This window comes from Tamandua tetradactyla, chromosome 7, assembly GCF_023851605.1.
Source record: "Tamandua tetradactyla isolate mTamTet1 chromosome 7, mTamTet1.pri, whole genome shotgun sequence".
Lineage (NCBI taxonomy): Eukaryota > Metazoa > Chordata > Mammalia > Pilosa > Myrmecophagidae > Tamandua > Tamandua tetradactyla.
Window position 1 is genome coordinate 59,128,727 of NC_135333.1, and position 19,149 is coordinate 59,147,875.

Below are 19,149 nucleotides of genomic sequence, written 5' to 3' on the forward strand. Positions count from 1 at the left end.
GAGAGTGGTGAATCCACGGGATTATCTCTGTCACTCTGACAGCTGTTGGGGTTACTAAAACAACATGATAAGGACCTCTACAATGAGGATGTAGGGACCCTTCTTTTTCAGTGTTTCATCCACACCAAGTCCCCTGGATTAAATTTATGTAAGTGAGGGTACATCCTAAAGGGTTCAGGTACTGCTTCCAACATTTTCCCATTTTAGTTCACCTACAACTTTTCCTAACTTTGACCACAATTTCTTTTTCCACAAACCTTCAGTAACTTACTGTATTTGTTTGGGCTTTTTCTTATACTTTCCTCATTCTGTGACAGCCATATATTTTATCTAAGTATGAAACTACTCTTTTTTTCCTTTCAGTAAAAATACATCTTTTAGTCCTTCATATTGAAGTCATTACCTCAAGCAAATATTTCACCACATACAATTACCATCAAAATCGAATTTGTCAGAATAATGTAAAATGCTTAAAAGGCTTTAATCAATGCATATTTGGAACATAATATAAAATTTTTAATAAGAACTAATGGCACATATCAAGAATTTTTCAAAAAACTGTAAGGGTAAAATTTGCAAACAAGGAGTTCCTCAATATTAAACAGCTTTCCCAATTCAAAAATATGAAATAAGAAACCAAAGGGGAGCCACAAATTTGGAGCCAAAGATAATGGGGTTTGGCCTAATCCCTTTGTCTGGAAGAAAGGACTAAATGAGGGTAGAGATGTGCCAAGGGAGCTGGACACAAGTCTTCTGCCTTGCCAGGTTTAGGAGGACTATTCACTTTATGATTATGACATGGTTTACATATTTTTATATATTATCTTTATTGCATTATTTGACAAAATGCTAATACCTTTTCAGTTGACCCCAGCTTCCAGCAGGCCTTGAAAAACATCTCTGCAGGAAATTCTGATACTGGTATTGAAGAGCCATCTCCCATTATATCTTTTGGAATTTCCTTCCCCTGTATTCCAGTCTCCCATGACTCCCAGCTCTGCCAGTTTATTTAAGACATTGTTAAGTGGATCGCCATTTCTCCTAATACTAAAGTCATTGTCAAATGTTTATATGGTGGAGGAACTGCCTTAATGATAACATTTCTTTGTGAATAATTGACAGGGAGGAGGTAGTATGTGCCCACTTCTCCTAATACAATTGCTGACTTTATAAGTTCCTTTTTCAATCTCTTCATAGCATCTCACAAAGTGTACCAGGGTCGATCATTTCATGGCAACATAGTGTCAGAAGAGCATTGTTTATTACACACTTGTGCAGCCAGTGCCAGTAAGTTAGAACTTTCTCCAGTTTGCTGACTAAACTCCTGAAAAGCAATCTGTATAAAAGGATTGGTGCTAATTCCTACAATTTTCATGCAATCAGCATAGTCCAGCATACTCCTCCAGCCCCTGCATCAGCATTTTTGACCATCCAAGTAGTTAATGGCTCACCGATTTTCTGAGTAAAATGCCTAAGAATGTCAGTTGTTCTTGTTTTTCTTTTTTTATGGTGGTTTTGATTGCCCTGTTTCTCTTCTTTTTGCCTTTGTATGGGTAAGCTCCTATTTCTTGAGGATATTTACTCTTTTCTTTATGGCAAACTTTCTCATCTAAAATATTCCATCTTTTTCATCATCTGCCTCATCTTCCCATATCACCATCCCACTTATCAGAGTCCTAATCAGCAATGGCAGTGGCTAGTTCCATATGCACTTCCTTTTTGTTCACTTTACCTCATCTCCTCTTATGTTTATATTTGGCCACACAGACTGCAGCTTTTTCAGCTACTGACAAATAATTACAAATTTGATTTTCCAAACTAAAGTTTTGAGTCTGCAACATTGACAGTTTTTCCTCTAATTCTGTCAATTCCTTTTCACAATTTATTTTTTTCAGAGATTGCTTGATCTCTCTCTTCACACATTTTTCTATATGCTGTTAACAAAGGCCATCCTCTTCTAAACACCCCAATCATTTCTTTTCCTTTTTCTAATGGAATGTTTTCTAGAATCAAAGTAACTTGGATAGGTTCTCCCTGTTTAATTATATTCCTCCAATCTTTCAGGGTCCTGTGCATTTTGCCCATTGCTTTGCAAGTGAGGAGTAAGGTAAGTCATCCAGTCCTGGGATTTATTGGTTCTTTACTTTAAACTTAGAGGACTATTTAAAAAATTACATTTTCTCCTAATCTATGTCCAAAGCTTATGGCCCACTATTAATCTATCTCAAGTAAACTTGAAGGGGGGTTACTGACTTATTATTCCCAAATTGCATTAGAAAGTATAAACCAGGGAGAGAAAACGTTGAAATCCAAAACATTCTGCATACAAGAAGGACAATGAATGGGCAACATCAAATTTATCAAGAATGGTCCTAATAAAGCATAACAGTATTCAGAAGAACACAGCCCATATTTTCTGCACAAATTTTCTGCAGCTTGTCTTACTGACCTTCATCACCATGAAGCTGTGCTAAAATGTGAATCCTGCTCACAGCACCAATTTTGTCACACAAAAGGTAGCGTGACATTTGTGACCACTTAATTTATAAGTTTGGATTAGTGGACAATACAGACTTCTGTAATATAAAAACAAATTTTACTAGGAAAGTAATTAAAGAAAATAATTAAAAGATAGTAATTAGAAGAGTCTTCAAAAATAGTTCTTCACCAGACAAGATGATATCAACACCTGAAGAGGAGTGCTGTAGAGTTTCAGAAGCAACCTTCCAACCCCCATTAGTAAAAATCCACAGCAATCTTGGAGACAGCATTCAGAGTCTCCTTAGTTAAGATCTATAGCAGAGCATAAGATTCTGATGAAGTGCTCTCCCTCTCCCATAAGATTCTTCTCTACCTTCCTCTTCTCCTTCTCCTAAGTTTCTCCTCTTTCTTTCTTATTCTTCCTCACAAGATTCTCCTCTCTCTCTTTCTCTAATTGCTTGGATGCAGCTCTGTATGATATCTTCACACGATAGTGGCCAAATTCTTATTAGCTTACATGACCAGACTCAGGGACTGGCTAGGGACTGAGAGGACCTTCCTGCGACCTAGATATCTTTATCAAAGGACAACTCCTTCAAGGAGGATAGACATCCCTCCAACCTAGAGCACACATTTCAACTGCTTCTTACCAAGGTCATGCAATGGCAACATCTTACTGTCTTCCCCTTCCATATTGGTGGTGCCACCAACTCAGGAGAGGGCTTACAGAGGCTCCAGACAAGCAACCACTTCATTTGGTCTGGCCTGACCCTTAGCAGGGTCACAGGAATTATAGGGTCTGGACACAATCATGGCCTGGTACACGGCTTCTATGGCCCAGGACTTCCTTTCACTCATACATCCACACACATTCAACTGACACATCCTTCCCTCAAACTGGCCCTGAAGACTCCTGTTCCACCTGGTCATCTTGGCAGAGAGACCAAGGTTATCTGGGCAGTCTTGGGAGGTGATGAGCCTCCCATTCCACTCAGGCTTCCCTAACCTTTTATGAGTGACCTGATACTGATGAACCCAGGTATTTACCTGTCAGATGGGTGGTGCTCCCAGGAACCTGGTTCCAGAAACTGTTTTGGATCCTTTGATGCTCCAGCAGTGATGAGCACCAGCTCAGAGAGGTTAGAGGTCTGAAAGATAGTGAAAGCCCCAGTGCCAGCACTGGAACCCATTGGTCTCTGTCTGGGTGGCACCACCACCATGGGCAAGGGAGGTGAGAATATCACCAGCCTCTTGATTCTGGACAAGTCCACAGAAATGTACCAAGAAAGAGGCTCTGCATGAGCCTCAAGGAATGTTATGCAAAAACAAGACTGGACTGCATAACAAGGAACGAAGCTGTAAACCTCCAGGAATGTTATGTGGAAACAGAACAAACCAGGATTGAGGCTCCCATGTTTCAGGAAGTAGGTTTTATTAGTCAATGGCCATAGGGCTAAGCTAAGCAACCTCTGAAAGTCTGAGCCCCAAACAGGGGGTGATGCAGGATTTTATAGGCAGAATGTCTCTTTTGGGACAGCGTTTTCCCAATATGGTAATTAGCAATGCTCCAGTGTGTGATTGGCAGCTGTGTTCTGACAGATTGCAAAAGTGAGTTTATTGAAGCAGATGAGCATTCATGGGGGAGGGGGCTCCTACAGAGACCTCTTACCTTGCCTACGTGTGCTTTCAATAGTCCCTGTGATTGGGAGACTTCCCAAAGAGGAAGTGGCCTGAGTAAACAAGGAACCTGCTTACTGCCAAGGACCTGCGTGCTACAGTACCATTTTACATTCTGACCAATAGTGGATAAATGTGCCTCTTCCTCCACATCCTCTCCAGCACTTGTCATTGTCTATATTTTTGATCATGGCCATTCTAGTGGATGTGAGATGATGTGTCACTGCGGTTTTTTTATTTTGAAAAGTTACAATTCATTTCAAAGAGAACTTCAGATTTAGAAATGGAGCATTAATAATTGGTAGGCACATCAATTTAAAATTTTTTCACTAAGCTCCAAGAAGAACAGTACCCAATCTTTCTACCAAGAAGCCATGATTTTGAAAGATCTGTTTAAAACTTATTTAATCAGTTCAAGTTTTAATCCAGAAATCTAAATCTGCCAATCAGAACTTTTAATCCACATAAGATAACCAAGTTAACAACCTTGAAATGATATGTAATATGAGGAAAAACTTTTAAAAATTGTGTTAAACTTACACACTCTAATTTTTTATCATCAAAACTAACTGAAGAGGGTGCAAAGGTGATTCAGTCGCAGAATGCTGACTTTACAAGCCAGAGACCCAGGATCAATTACCAGACCATGAAGCCCCACCCCCCCAAAAATAAGTGAACAGATTTTGTTACCTTTATCAGGGGTTCATTGGCTTCAGGCTGGGACTCACAGGTGTATATTCAAAAACTCTATGTACATACCCACGTGAATGAGAACTAAGGGTTAAATGCAACAAGTAAATAACATGTGGGCCCTATATTTTCAAAGAGGAATAATAGATCCTTCTCATGGACTTCAGAGTACCAAGGGGAAGAGATACAAATCACTAAACCATGAGAAGAATGAAGAAAAGGTGGAATAAAGTTAAAAAGTGCTGAGATCTGGGAAGGCAGCTGGGAGGAAATTGGAGGCTTCAAGGTCAAGTTGCCACTTGGGCCAGTCCAGGAACTAGGAGTAGGATGTCAGTGGGTATGGGAAGGCACTTTCAAGACTGGAGAAAACAAGCAAGCCAAGATACCAAGTCCCAGATGTGCAACCCATTCAGAAGACAAAGGAGGGCTTGTTTTGGGTACAGGGATGTTATCTAAGAAAATTGTATAAACCAGAGAATCAAAAACTAGTGCCAAGAACAATGCTGTTCTAAATTTCTGAACAGCAATTCTACAGAGTCTGAGGGGACCTTTAAATAACAAAAGGGTAAGACAGTTCCTAAAGGCTATTGCTATGCTTTGGTGGTGATTAGATAGCTGAGGGCTACCCTGCTCCCCAACTCCAAGCCTGGGGCCCTAGCCCATTGGAATCAGACCCATCCATTAGTAGGAAGGTTCTTTGAAATCTGAGGAGTTCAGCTCCTGGCCAAAATCCCAGATCCTGGTCAAAATCCTATATAGGATTTCTCAGGCCCAATTTTAACAGAGAAATAAGGATTTAAAGGATAATTTTGATTATTGAGTCATTATATAGATATTCCTTTCTGATTTCTGGTATATTCGAGTAGACAGAGGGAAATTCCTGAAATCTCTAAATTGCAGTCCAACAACCATGATAGCTGATAATGATTGTACAGCCCTTGTATCCTGCCCCTGTAATTGTAAAAACCTTGGGACTAAATTTCATCTGTAACCAGTTGTACATTTTCTCAACTTTAGAGTCTTGTAACCACTAAAGACAACCCCTAAGGTTTATTAATGAAGGGTTCAGTTCAGGACTAAGAGAGCCCAAGCCCAAAGTTATCTTGATGATCAAGACTGGACTTAATCAAATGGGCCCATCTGACATATGCAGTGGCTCAGACTTTAATCTACAAGTCACCTATACCTCATCCCACCATTTTCTTAATGGGACTAAGTAAGTAATCAATCTGTGCATGCCCAATAGTTAGGTCACCTCTAATTGCATCATCTGGGGCCACTCTGCCTATTATCCTAAATCCTGCTCATCTTTTTTCTCTAATAAAGTTATTAGAATTATTGCAGTTTAGGGAGACAGAGAATGGGCAGTGTGCCATCTGCTGTCCTACTACATGCCTAGTAATAAACTTAATCTCTTTGAAACTCCAATGTCTCAGGAATTGGTAACTGAGTTCCTTGGGTGAGAGAATTCATAACTCTTGTCCAGTAAAAAAAAATAAAAATAAATAAATAAGGCTTTTTACCAGTCAGACCTCCCAGGAGGAAAGTTTTCCCCCCCACTTGGAGCACAGCCAGTGCATCATAGTCTCTGAAGGGAGTTGTAGTCAAGGACTCAGAACCCTGTCCACTCTGTTAGGTGTATCTCCATTTGTAGCCCAGGCACCTCCACACCAGGGAGCCCTCAGCCAGGGCCTTCTCAGGAACCTCTGCTGAGACCTTCTTATGGTGGGAGGGAGCTGAAAATATTGTTATTAACCCTAATTCAGTACTCATTACTTTCTCACTCCTAGCCCTTGCCCCTCTCCATCCCTTCTGGGTTCCCAAAATAGAAAGAGTCTTGTTTGAGGCTCCCTCAGCAATGAGACAATACTCATATTTGTGCTGATCCACCTGGCCCTTGATCAGTGCCATTTTATGGGGAAGGATGGAACATTGGGGCGGCTGGCACTATTTTCTGTCTAGGATCTTGTTTATACTATCACAGTAAGTGATGAAAGATTTGACTGTTACTATCATTTTGGCTTGTTATCTTAACTGACAATCTCAACACTATCAGCTGAAGTCTCTCCATCAGCTCAGCTCTTGACAACCTGGCACAGTGAGCAGGGTAGTTCACTAAACACTATGTCATAATGGAAGAACAAAAGACCTGAAAGTCCAAGGGGTGCTTCACCAATGGGGTTCTGGTGGAGTCTCCAGGACCCTCTCAGGTGATGCTGGTGGATACTTTACAAGAGTCTAAGTGTTCTATGTGGCACTTTGCCACTGGGTCTTGGGATGTGCTAGTGGGAGCTCTGGGGCATTCTTGGAGAATACTAGTAGAGTGTTCATAAAACTATTTTGTTCTGAGGGGGACTATTGGTCCTTGTATTTAGCCCCTGACTCCCCAGAAAATCTCACTCAATGGGCCAGATTAGACAGCCAATAAAAGTGTCCAAAGAAAATTGGAGAAGCCATTCCCTATGCACTGCTTAAGGCCCTCCAACAATGGGAACAGACGTGGTCATGGTTGGAGGGTTGTTTAAGATGAAATAGGAGTCTAAAGCAAAGCCCTGTGGGATCCAAGCCTGACAGGTATTGCTGCAGTTAAGGCCATCCTAGCAGGGCATATGGAAGATCATGACTCTACCTACCTCTATTTTTGATGACTCAAAGACTATGGCTGATAGACGGGGCTTTTGGTCAGCACACTGGCAAGCTTCAGACTGACATATAAACCAAACATCACTGTGGGAACAAAACACTCGGATAAAAATACGTTCCTCTCCAAATAAGCTTATGGTTACCCATGTGGATGCTGTTAGAAAAAGCATCAAACTTGAAAGTGAATATATGCTCACCTGATTGTGGAGAAGAAAAGAATTTACTCATGATCTTGCAAGAATGGGCAACTGGCCAAACACAAAATGGTGGCTGTTGCACCAAAAAATAGAACACCAAAACAATTATACCTGTGCCTAGATCACAGACCCTACCCTGTTTCTCCACTGATTGGATACTCCAGAGGTTACAGCCTACCTGGATAGTCTAATTAATTCAAATTTCTGTGGAAGATTTCCACTTTTGATCACATTTTATATTTCAATGATCCTGGCTGTTACTTATTTAAACTTGTTTCTTATTTAAACCTTTTTGGCATTAATTCTAGGCTTATATCAGAGGTGTTCTACTTCCCTGCCTGAAGAACTGGTTTGAATTATTCTGCAGCCCTTTCCTGCACCATCTTGTGTAAAAGCTAAACTTAAATTTCTTATAAATCCCCCCTCTTTCTTTTTCAACTTTCTTTAGTTTTCACATTTCAGTCCTTCTTCAAAGTTGATAAGAGTCTTTCCACATTCTTCATCATAGGGATCCCCTCTCTAAGGGGGTTCCTGATGAGTCTCTGAACTAACCCTCAGGCACATGGGATAATGTAGCACCTACGTGCTGTGATACCCCAGCTACAATGGTTAAAGTAGTTAGCATGGACGGTGCCACCCCTTTCCATCCCCTAAACAAGTTTTCTAACCATTTCATGAGGGGGTCATCAATGCCTGAATTTTTGGCCAATTCTTCAGCTAAGGCCCTCAGACCTTGTAAATCTTTTGTGGTGGTTATTGGGGATAAATGTATATCAACTATTCCTGACCATAATGCTAACATCTCCCTTTTCAGCTCACATCATGTCTAGGGCCATCGTATTCTCCCTTGTCATTCAGCTAGTAGAATCTAATTATTCTACTCTTTCCTCAACTTCATCCTTGGTGTAATTGATCTGATTAACCCAACCCACATTTTTGTGGATGGTGATCCACCAGAATAAGGATGACTTAAATCCTACAGCTACTTAATTTCTAGACTTAAAGTAATCTGGGATTTCCCTTGGCACCTCTATTCTGTCTAAAACAACTCAATCCTCCTACTTTACAAATGCCATGGTGAATGGAATGGCTAAGTGAATCAGAACACAGGTCACTTTCCACTATCGTGGAAACTGATTGGAGAATGTCCTTTCCATGATACCACCAAAGCTCTGCTTGTGATGTGGACAAACTGAAGAAATTGCCAGTACTATCCTCAGTCACATCCCATGCTTGGGTATGGAAGACCATGGTCCCAAGGTTCTGGAGCCCTTCTTTTCATCTACAGAGACAGGCAGAGTGGTTTCCTGAACTAAGAGGAGAAGCTGGTATGGCCTTGACTATTCCATACCTGACTGGAGGGAAAAGAGAGGACAATGTACAATTTCCACCAGGAGTATTATTTTGAAAAAAGAATGCCATGCACTTGCATTCCTTATCATCTTTCTTCACACGCAACAGAAAGGACACAACAAGAACAGTAGGTCAACCTCTTGCATAAGCATCACAGTCGCTTTTGTTTAGACTTTGGACTGTTTATTTGATCCATTCCACCCAGGCATTTGTATCTCTGCACCCTGTCCCTACCCTTATGATTTGCTCCAAATTTTCTGTTCTGTTCACCCTGACAACTTTAGGATTATTCTTTATTAGGGCTATTGAAGAGTTAACTGGAGAGGGTGCTATTGGTGTTGGGGGCAGGATTTCTATCCTGAACCTTCCTAGAGGGTCTTTTCCAGTGACGTCAGCCCCCATTCTATATATTCTATTCAACTATTACTGCATCTCTGCCGTCACCCCCTGCTGGATATTTGTCTGTCCTTTTGATGGTTATCATCACCAGGTAATACTACCTTCAGGTCTGTGAAATTAATTCCATATCCATGGTCCATCCATCCTTGAAACTGGGTAGCCCTTCATACATCATCCCAGGAAGGGCAATGAGAGGCTCGATTATAATACCCCCTACTGGTTCCGGACACAAGTATTTGTTTTTTCCTCTCAATTGCCACTGATTTGTCAAGTCCAGTATTTATAAGCCTACATGCCTAAGAAGCATTAAAATTTTAAACTTTATGAATGGAAAGCTGCCAAGTCCAAACTTAGTCCCTTATTTCTGAAAATTAAACAATACAGACTTGCCTAACACTTGCCCCCCAACTTTTCAACCCTAAGCCTTAAAGAACCCTATGCCCTCTCCCCGCCACCTTAGGGAAACCATTTTTCTTTTTCTGTTGAGATGTTGGCTGGGTCTTTCTGCTTTTCCCTGAAATAAAGACTTTGCTTAAACTCTTTTGTTCCACCTCCTTCTTGGTGGCTTTGCTGAGTTTGCCTTTCATCAAACCGTACAGTTTGGGGCTTTAAACCTTCAGTTACATTCATAATCAATTTGACAGGGCTTGTTGCACCCCCAATTTGGAACATTAAACCTAGTGTAATTACTCTCATTTTAAAATTGGGCCCCAGATCCCTCATCTGTTCTCTTGGGTTAGACTTTTCTTTGGCCAGGGTCACTATTAATTATGTTAAATGAAAGCATAGAATCCAAACTCCAAATCCCAAACCCCCTTTACCCTCCCAACCATTGTTTTTTTTTTTTTTTAATTTTAAAGGGTCCAAAGTTGGAGTTATTTACCAGAAATTGGACTGTGTTGTTGGATACTTATTGTCTGGCTTATGTATTGGCCCTTTCACTTGGGTGTAGTGAGTCCAGCTCTTCCCTACTGTCCAGATGGCCATTTCAGTTGTCAACATCCACCCAGGCTGGTTGGAGTTTGGACTCTTTCCACAATTTTATGAGAACCCAATGGCTTGGTTGAAGTTGATAGGCAACAAATTCAAGAGGTGGGACCTGGGTCAGCAAACCAAGGTACCTGAGGGGTGACAGAGCAGAGGACAAAGCCAGTATACAATTCTTAAGGAATAGGTCCTTTTCAAAGTCAACTACTGACATGGGCTGTCATAAGGCAAAATTTTCCCCTGGCTCTGGACCTATAAAACTCAGAATAAATTATTTGTTACTGACCTACAAAGAAGAGGTGGTCATAGCATACATATTCTCATTTTTATGAGGAGAAATTGGAAGTAACATAGAGGTCACCAGACCTAAACAGTTTCAAAAACCTGTAGGGCAAACTCCATTCAATTTCAAAGTTTACAAGTCATTTATCCTTGGGGCTTTAGAAATTGGCAGTTCCATCCTTTCCAAGGGCCTATACAGTGGCTGGTCTACAGTGGCAAGCCTCTCTCCAAATGCAGCCCTGGGGAACACCGGGAAACCACACCCCTCTCAGCACTACCCTTTCCAAGCATTGGGGCCATACCTTGGCGCTGCCATTTCCAGGGCAAATGCTCAACCCCTCCATGTGGTGGCAGCCAGGCTGTCCCCAATCCCCAAGGAATGCCTTCATCCTCTCTCCAAGGCCTGGGACAGCACCACTCCTCTACCATGAAGTGAAAGGCCCATCCTCTGCCTTCAGGGCAAACTCACCCTCTCCAAGTGCTTGGGTGTGTCCACTCTCCCATCCCAAATGCTTCTGACTTCAGATGCCAGCCTCCATAGTTCTGCCTCTGGAGCCATTTTACTCCCATGTGCCCCTTTCCTGCCCTCCTAGTTACGATTGGCAGTGGCTCTTTTTATACAGATACTGCAACACTCAACTGGCCTTCTATGTACTAATTTTGGGTTGTGCCCATTAGCCAGTCCCATGAGTATTATTAGGTCGCTTTCCAACAAGCTGCTCCCAGCTTCTGGAATGTATCATAGTGGGCTTATAATTTGATTATCTTCCCAATAGATATCAGTTGATTTAAAAATGGGAAATTTAAATCTTTCCCATTTTACCCTTGAAACAGTGGGGGAGGTACTGAGAATTTGATCTCCTTTGTGACATAGATTGCAGAAGTTTGAGCTGCCCTGGTGTCCACCAAAAATGTCATTTCTCCCTGATTTGGGCTCACATTTAGATTTAGGAAAGGCCCCTGGTAGGATCTTGAGGCAGGGAGGATTTGTGTTAATTTTCAGGATTATCAGGGGTATCCCTCACCTACTTTCTTTAAATTCAGGCATTCCCTTTTGAAGTGACCAGGTTACACACACTGATAACACCCTGCTACCTCTTGTACCTCCTTGTTCTTTTATCCCCTTTGCCCCAGACTATTTCTCTACCTTACACCTGCCTGTCCCCTCCCTGCTTTATCTCTAATCCCTTCTTGACCATGTGGTTGACCATGCTCAACTTAATTCTAACTTGTTGTTTCAGCTTTCCTCTTACCTTCTCACAACTTACTATCACCAATGGCATGGCAGGGGGAGCCATTTAGCCAAGTGACTTGGTTTCTGCACTTGGTGGGCAGCCCGGGGAAATCCAGCCAGTGTTTGCACTGGCCCCTTAGAAAAGCCTGTCATTGGCTCATCCCTGCTGGCCTATCCCTGGGACTAGTCCGCACCCTCAGAGGAGCCAGCAGCTGAGCAGTCCTGGGGTGCCCCATGCATGGTGGAGGGGTTTGGGACCTTAGAGGAGGGAGCTGGGAAGATGTGGAGCCCACACTCTCAGTCCCAGTGCTTCTTCTCCCTCCCCCACTCCTGGTCTGCCAAGTGTCTCTGGTTTGCCTTTGTTCCTGGGCTCAGCAGAGACTGTGGGTTCCTCCATGCAGTAGTGACTAGCATGCAGCTAATAGCTATAGAATTGCCTGGCTAGCATGTGCCCCGCAGCCACTACAAGTAGGGCCAGTTCTCAGCACCTCTTTTCTGCTACACTCTTGAATAAACAATACCCCTGTTAACTGGCACTTGGGAGACACTGAGTGACTACCTGTTTCCCTTGCTCTGCTTCCCCAGAGCAGAACTGAAGCTGAGAGTTCCAGCATATCCTTTCACAGCCCTGACACTGAGCATATCTGAACAGCCCTCAAATCTAATCTAAAAACCAAAAATATAAACACATGCAAAAAGGAAGAACTAGAAAGAGATGAAAAGTCATGCAGAAACAAGAAAGTAAAAAAAAAAAAAAAACATAAAAGGATATCTGTAAGTGGCACCACATCAAGAGCCTAAACTTTGCTAACAAACAAATTTACTTGCTTTACCAAAGTGACAGGCATTTTATAAAGTACTAAAGAAATTAACAGCTTATAAAAATAGAGTAAAAGTTATTAGGTGGAAGTACAAAACTAAAACTATCTCATTCCCTGTCAAAGAGCTTCCAAAATGCCACATGCACAAGAGCTCATGCTTTGCAAGACTGTTTTCAGGTTGAATCAAATGTGAGATCTGTTTTTACACTGATCCATGTTGCTCTTTTATTTATCAGGTTTGCTTCATAGGTGCAGGGATATTAGCAGATGCCTGCTCAAGGTAGGCTAAGGACACTTAAGGGATTTCAGCAGGGTTGAATTTCAGCTGCCCATTGATATCATCCAGCACCCACTGCCAATGCCTCAATTTTGTCAAATGTTTCTGACCATGGCAAATTTCTGCTGTAATTCATTCCTTAGTTCTAAGACATCCACTTTGATGACTTGTTCTGGTTTCTGGACAGTAACTGTAATTCTTTTTGTCAGAAAAAACATTTTGTCTTGCAATATCCAAAAATTTCTGGATACACTGATCAACACCAGTTCAAATTTCCTCCTAATCAGTGCCGTTGACGTAGTTCTGACTCACCAGGGAAGAAAAACAAGCCTCAAAAGATGACTCTAATTCATCCACCAAGATACTGTTAGAGATTCTCAGAGCCCCTGATGTGGCATGAAGAAGCAAAGCCTGGCCTGGGAGTCCTGGCTGGGCTCTTAGGGGCCCAGGTGGCTGCCTAGAGAACATGCCTCCCAGCAGAGCTGCCTTTTCTGGAATGACTGAGAAGAGGCCAACTCATCATTGTGTTTTTGATTTGCATTTCCCTAACAGCCAGTGAAGTTGATCATCTTTCCATGTATGTTTTAGCCATTTGTATTTCCTCTACTGAGAAATGTCTGTTGATGTCTTTTGCCCATTTTAAAATTGGGTTATTTGCCTTTTTGTTGTTGAGTTGAACAATCTCTTTATGCATTCTGGATATTAAACACTTGTTGGATATGTGGCTTCCAAATATTGCCTCCCATTGCATAGGCTGCAGGTTTACTTGCTTGGCAAAGTCCTTTGATACAAAAAGTGTTTGATTTTGAGGAGTTCAAATGTATCTATTCCTTTTTTTCAATACTCATGCTTTGGGTGTAAGGTCTAGGAAACTGCTTTCTATTTCAAGACTTATGAGATATTTCCCTATATTTTCTTCTAAAGGTTTTATGGTCCTTGCACTAATGCTTAGGTCTTTGATTGATTTTAAGCTAATTTTTGTATAGGGTGTGAGATATGGATCCTCTTTTATTCTTTTGCATTTTAATATACAGTTCTCCAAGCACCATTTATTAATGAGACTGCTCTATCCCAGGTGGATTGGCTTGACTGCCTTATCAAAGTTCAGCTATCCATAGATGAATCTATTTCTGAATGCTCTATTCAATTCCACTGGTCCGTATATCTATCTCTATGCCATTACCATGCTGTTTTGACTACTGTAGCATCATAATACTTTTAAAGTTGGGTAGTGTAAGAATTCCCACTTCATCTTTCTTTTTCAAGATTTTTTAGCTATTTGAGGCACCCTTCCCTTCCAAATAAATTTGTTTATTATTGCTTTTCTATTTCTGTAAAGCAAGTCATTGAGATTTTAATTGGCATTGCATTGAATCTATAAACCAATTTGAGGAGAATTGCCATCTTAACTATATTTAGTCTTCCAATTCATGAGCATGGTATGCTCTTCCATTTATTTAGGTGTTCCATGATTTCTTTTATCACTTTCTTGTACTTTTCTGAGTATAAGTCTTGTATCCTTACTTAAATTTATTCCTAATTTTTTATTCTTTTGGTTACTGTTGTAAATGGGATTTTTTTTCTTGATTTCCTCCTCAGACTACTCATTACTAGTGTATAGAAAGAAACACTATTGATTTTTGGCTGTTGATCTTGTACCCTGCCACTTTTCTGTACTCATTTATTAACTCTTGTAGTTTTGCTGTAGATTTTTGGGGATTTTTGACATATAGTATCATGTCATCTGCAAACAGTGAGAGTTTTACTTCTTCCTTACCAATTTGGATGGCTTTTATTCCCTTTTCTTGTCTAACTTCTCTGGCTAGAATTTCCAGCACAATGTTGAATAACAAGGTGACAGTGGGCATCCTTGTCTTGTTCATGATCTTAGAGGGAATGCTTTCTGTCTTTCCACATTGAGGATGTTGTTAGCTCTGGATTTTTCATATATTCCCTTTATTATGTTGAGATAGTTCCCTTCAATTACTATCCTTTAAGTGTTTCCATCAAGAAAAGACGTTGAATTTTTCAAATGATTTTTGTGCATCAGGCAAGATGATTATGTGATTTTTCTTCTCTGATTTGTTGAAATTGTGTATTGTATTAAATTGATTTTATGTTGAACCATCCTTGCATACCTGGAATAAATTCCACTTGGTCATGGTGTAAAATTCTTTTAATGTGCTGCTGGATTCAATTTGCAAGTCTTTTGATAAGAGTTTTGCATCTATATTCATTAGAGAGATTAGTCTGTAATTTTCTTTCATTGTAGTATCTTTGTCTGGCTTTGGTATGAGGGTGATGTTGGCTTCATAGAATGAGTTAGGTAGCTTTCCCTCCTCTTCAATTTTTTTGAAGAGTTTGAGCAGGATTTGTACTAATTCTTTCTTGAGGGCTTGGTAGAATTCACATGTGAAGCCATCTGATCCTGCACTTTTCTTTTTGGGGAGCTTCTTGATGACTGATTCAATCTTTTTGCTTGTGATTGATTTGGAGAGAACATCTATTTCTTCTCGAGTCAATGTTAGTCATTCAGGCCTTTCTAGGAAGTTGCCCATTTCATCTATGTTTTCTAGTTTATTAGCATATAACTTTTAATAGTATTCTCTCATCACCTCCTTTATTTCTGCAGGGTAAGTGATAATGTCTCCTTTTCCATTTCTGATTTTATTTATTTGCTTCCTCTTTCTCTCTCTCTCTCTTTTCAAGGCAGCTAAGGGCCAATTGATGGCATTAATTTCTTAAAGAACCAATGTCTAGTTTTGTTGATTTTCTCAATTGTTTTTGCATTCTCAGTTTCATTTATTTCTGCTCTGATTTTTATCATTTCTTTCCTTTTGTTTGCTTTGCAGTTAGTTTGCTGTTCTTTCTATAATTCTTCCAAGTGAACAGTCAATTCCTTGATTTTTCCTCTTCCTTATTTTTAAATATAGACATTTAAAGCAATACATTTCCCTCTTAACACTGCCTTTGCTGCATGCCATACATATTTATATGTTGTGTTTTCATTTTCATTTGCCTAAAGATATTTACTGATTTTTCCTGTAATTTCTTATTTGACCCACTGGTTGTTTAAGAATGTGTTGTTTAGCTTCCAGATATTTGTGAATTTTCTGGCTCACTGCCTGTTATTGAATTCCAAGTTCATTACATTATGATCCAAGAAAGTGTTTTGTATGATTTCAGTCATTTTAAATTTATTGATACTTGCTTTTTGATCCAGCATATGGTGTATCATTGAGGATTTGATCCATGGGCACTTGAGAAAAATGTATATCCTGCTATTGTGGGATGTAATGTTCTATGAATGTCTGTTAAGTCTAGTTCATTTATCATATTATTCAGATTCTCTCCTTCTTTATTGATCCTCTGTCTAGACATTCTATTTATTAATGAGAGTGGGCTGTTGAAATCTCCAACTTATTATGGTAGAGATGTCTGTTTCTCCCTTCAGTGCCACCAGTGTTTGCCTCATGTACTTTGGAGCACTCTGGCTTAGTGCATGAATATTTATTATTTTTATGTCTTCTTTTTGAATTGTTCCATTTATTAATACAATGTCCTTCTTTGTCTCCTTTAACTGTTTTACATTTGAAGTTTAATTTGCCCAATTTTAGTATAGCTACCCTTGCTGTTTTCTAATTGCTGTATGCATGAAATGTTTTTTCCCAACATTTCACTTTCAACCATGTTTTGTCCTTGGATCTCAAAATAGTCTTCTCTAGATAGCATATAGCTGGATCCTATTTTTTAATCCATTCTTCTAGTCTATGTCTTTTGATTGGGGAATTTATCCATTAATATTTAATATTACTACTATACAGTTAGTGCTTTCTTCTACTATTTTCTTTTGATTTTATATGTCATATCTAATTTTTTTTCTCTTTTTACCTTTACTGATAGTCTTCATTTCTACATTCTTCAGACCTCTCTCTCTCCTGCCTTTTCCTATTTGCTGATAGTGTTCCCTTTAGTGCTCCTGAAGAGCTGGACTCTTAGTCACACATTCCCTCAGTGACTGTCTGAAAATATTCTAATCTGCCCCTCATCATTGAAGGGCAATTTTTCTGGATATCCAATTCTTGGTTGGCAGTTTCTCTCCTTTAGAATCATAAATATATCACATATAAATATATCTTATCACCTCCATGGTTTCTACTGAGAAATCTACACATGGTCTTATTGGACTTCCCTTGTATGTGATGAATTACTTTCTCTTGCTTCTTTCAAGATTCTCTCTTTGTCTTTGACTTTTGACAATCTGATTAGTGTCTTGGAGTATGTCTCTCTGGACCTATTTATTCTGTTTGGGTATGCTGCACTTGGAAATGTAATTTTATGTCTTTCATATGAGATGGGAAATTTTCAGTGATAATTTCTTCTGCTAGCCTTTCTTCTCTTGCTCCCTTCTCTTCTACTTTGGGACACCCACAAAACACATATTCATATCCTTCATGTTGTCATTCAATTCCCAGAAAACCTGCTCTATTTTTCTATTCTTTTACCTATATTTTATTTTTTTCTACACCAGTCTTTATTTCTAAATAATCAGCAATGACCCCCCAAAAAATGAACAAACAAAATCTCACATCCATGAAAATCATGAGCAAAGCACATTTTCACTATTTGTTAACTACTAAGGAGAAGTAAAATTAATTGTACTAAAATAAGTTATCTTTTATGAATCTACATTTGCAAAAATCATGTACCATTCTCATAATATAGTAAAAATAAACACAAATGAGTAAAGAGAATAAAAATTATTAAAAATTTTAGTAGTTCTATTTAATTGGAAGTTCACTGGCAGAAATTCTCTAATAAACACAATAACTGGAAATGTGGTTTTGGACTATAATAAGAAGCTTTTCATCAAAGTTAAAGTTCAATTGATTTTACAATCACACATAGTGTCTGGAAGTTACACTAACTATATTTTCTTTTTTGTGTCAAATTTCACATGTGCAGTCTTCGAGTTCACTAATCCTTTCTTCTGCTTCTTCAAATCTATTGTAGGTTTCCATTTTTTTCTTTGTATTTCTTCTGCTGTGCCTTTCATTTCCATAAATTCTGTGATTTGTTTTTTCAAAGTTTTTATTTCTTCTTTTTGTTCATCCAATTTCTGCTTTATATCTTCCCACAACTCATTGATTTGATTTTTGATGAGATTTTCCATGTCTGTTTGAACATCCTGTTTCAACTCGTATATCTCATTTGAAGTGTTGGTTTGTTCCTTTGACTGGGTCATATCTTCAATTTTCCTAGTATAACTCATTTTTTCCTGGTGTCTAGGCATTTGATTTTCATAATTAATTTATTCTGGAGGTTGTTTTCACCCTTTTCCTTTGGATTTTCTTGCTGAGTGGTTTTCTTCTTTATCTTTTCTTTGACATTCAGTTCAACTTATTCTAGACCACTAGCATACGTTCTGTTTAACTGATCGGAATTCTTCAGTTCTTGTTTTTCTATTTCTTGCCCTGCCTATATGGAGCCTCCCCTTTTTTTAAGGAGGGTCTCCTCAGATATTTAGACTACAGTCAGATTTAATCTGACCAAACAGTCTCACATTTCAGGAAGAAATTGTAGTCAGTATACATTTTACCATCAGGTTGACAGACTTTCCTGTGAAGCTTGCAGACTCTGTGTTTTTCTTCTCCTGCCCTGCATGTGGCACTCATCTGCTGGCAGTTTCCCACCAGCATAAAATGAGGTAGTGCCTTTAACTTCATCAGACTCTCCCTGCTGGAGACATGGTTGAGACAGAGATGAGGCAATATGATGGCTTTGATTACTTCAGTTTTCCAGTCCTTGGGGTCTGAATTCCTTGGAGGAAGGATTCCACTTGAGCTGAGCCTCCCCTTTCTCTTGGGGAAGATACACCTTTTAGGAAATTAGCTCCTGTTACCTGACTAGTTACTTTGTCTCTCCACAAACTAAATTCTACCCTTGCCTGGGGTTATGCTGGAGCCTAAGAGAGCTTGCAGATATATCTAATGAGAGTTCTGTATGAGGTTTTAGCTGTTCCACCTGGTTCAGATTGATGTACAGTGTGTCCAGTCACTGATGTTCCCCCAGCAGTTGCTCTGTACCATCCTTGACTGTTTACTAGCG

The 19,149-nt window shown here is 39.7% G+C and overlaps 1 protein-coding gene and 1 pseudogene across 3 annotated transcripts in view; one reads left to right on the forward strand and one right to left on the reverse strand.

The window, feature by feature from the left end:
• Window positions 1-19,149, forward strand: part of LOC143691274 (aldo-keto reductase family 1 member C23-like protein) — a 460,654-nt gene that overhangs the window by 108,446 nt on the left and 333,059 nt on the right. The gene's annotated exons all lie outside the window — the stretch shown is intronic.
• Window positions 12,997-17,658, reverse strand: LOC143689702 (mediator of RNA polymerase II transcription subunit 28 pseudogene; annotated as a pseudogene).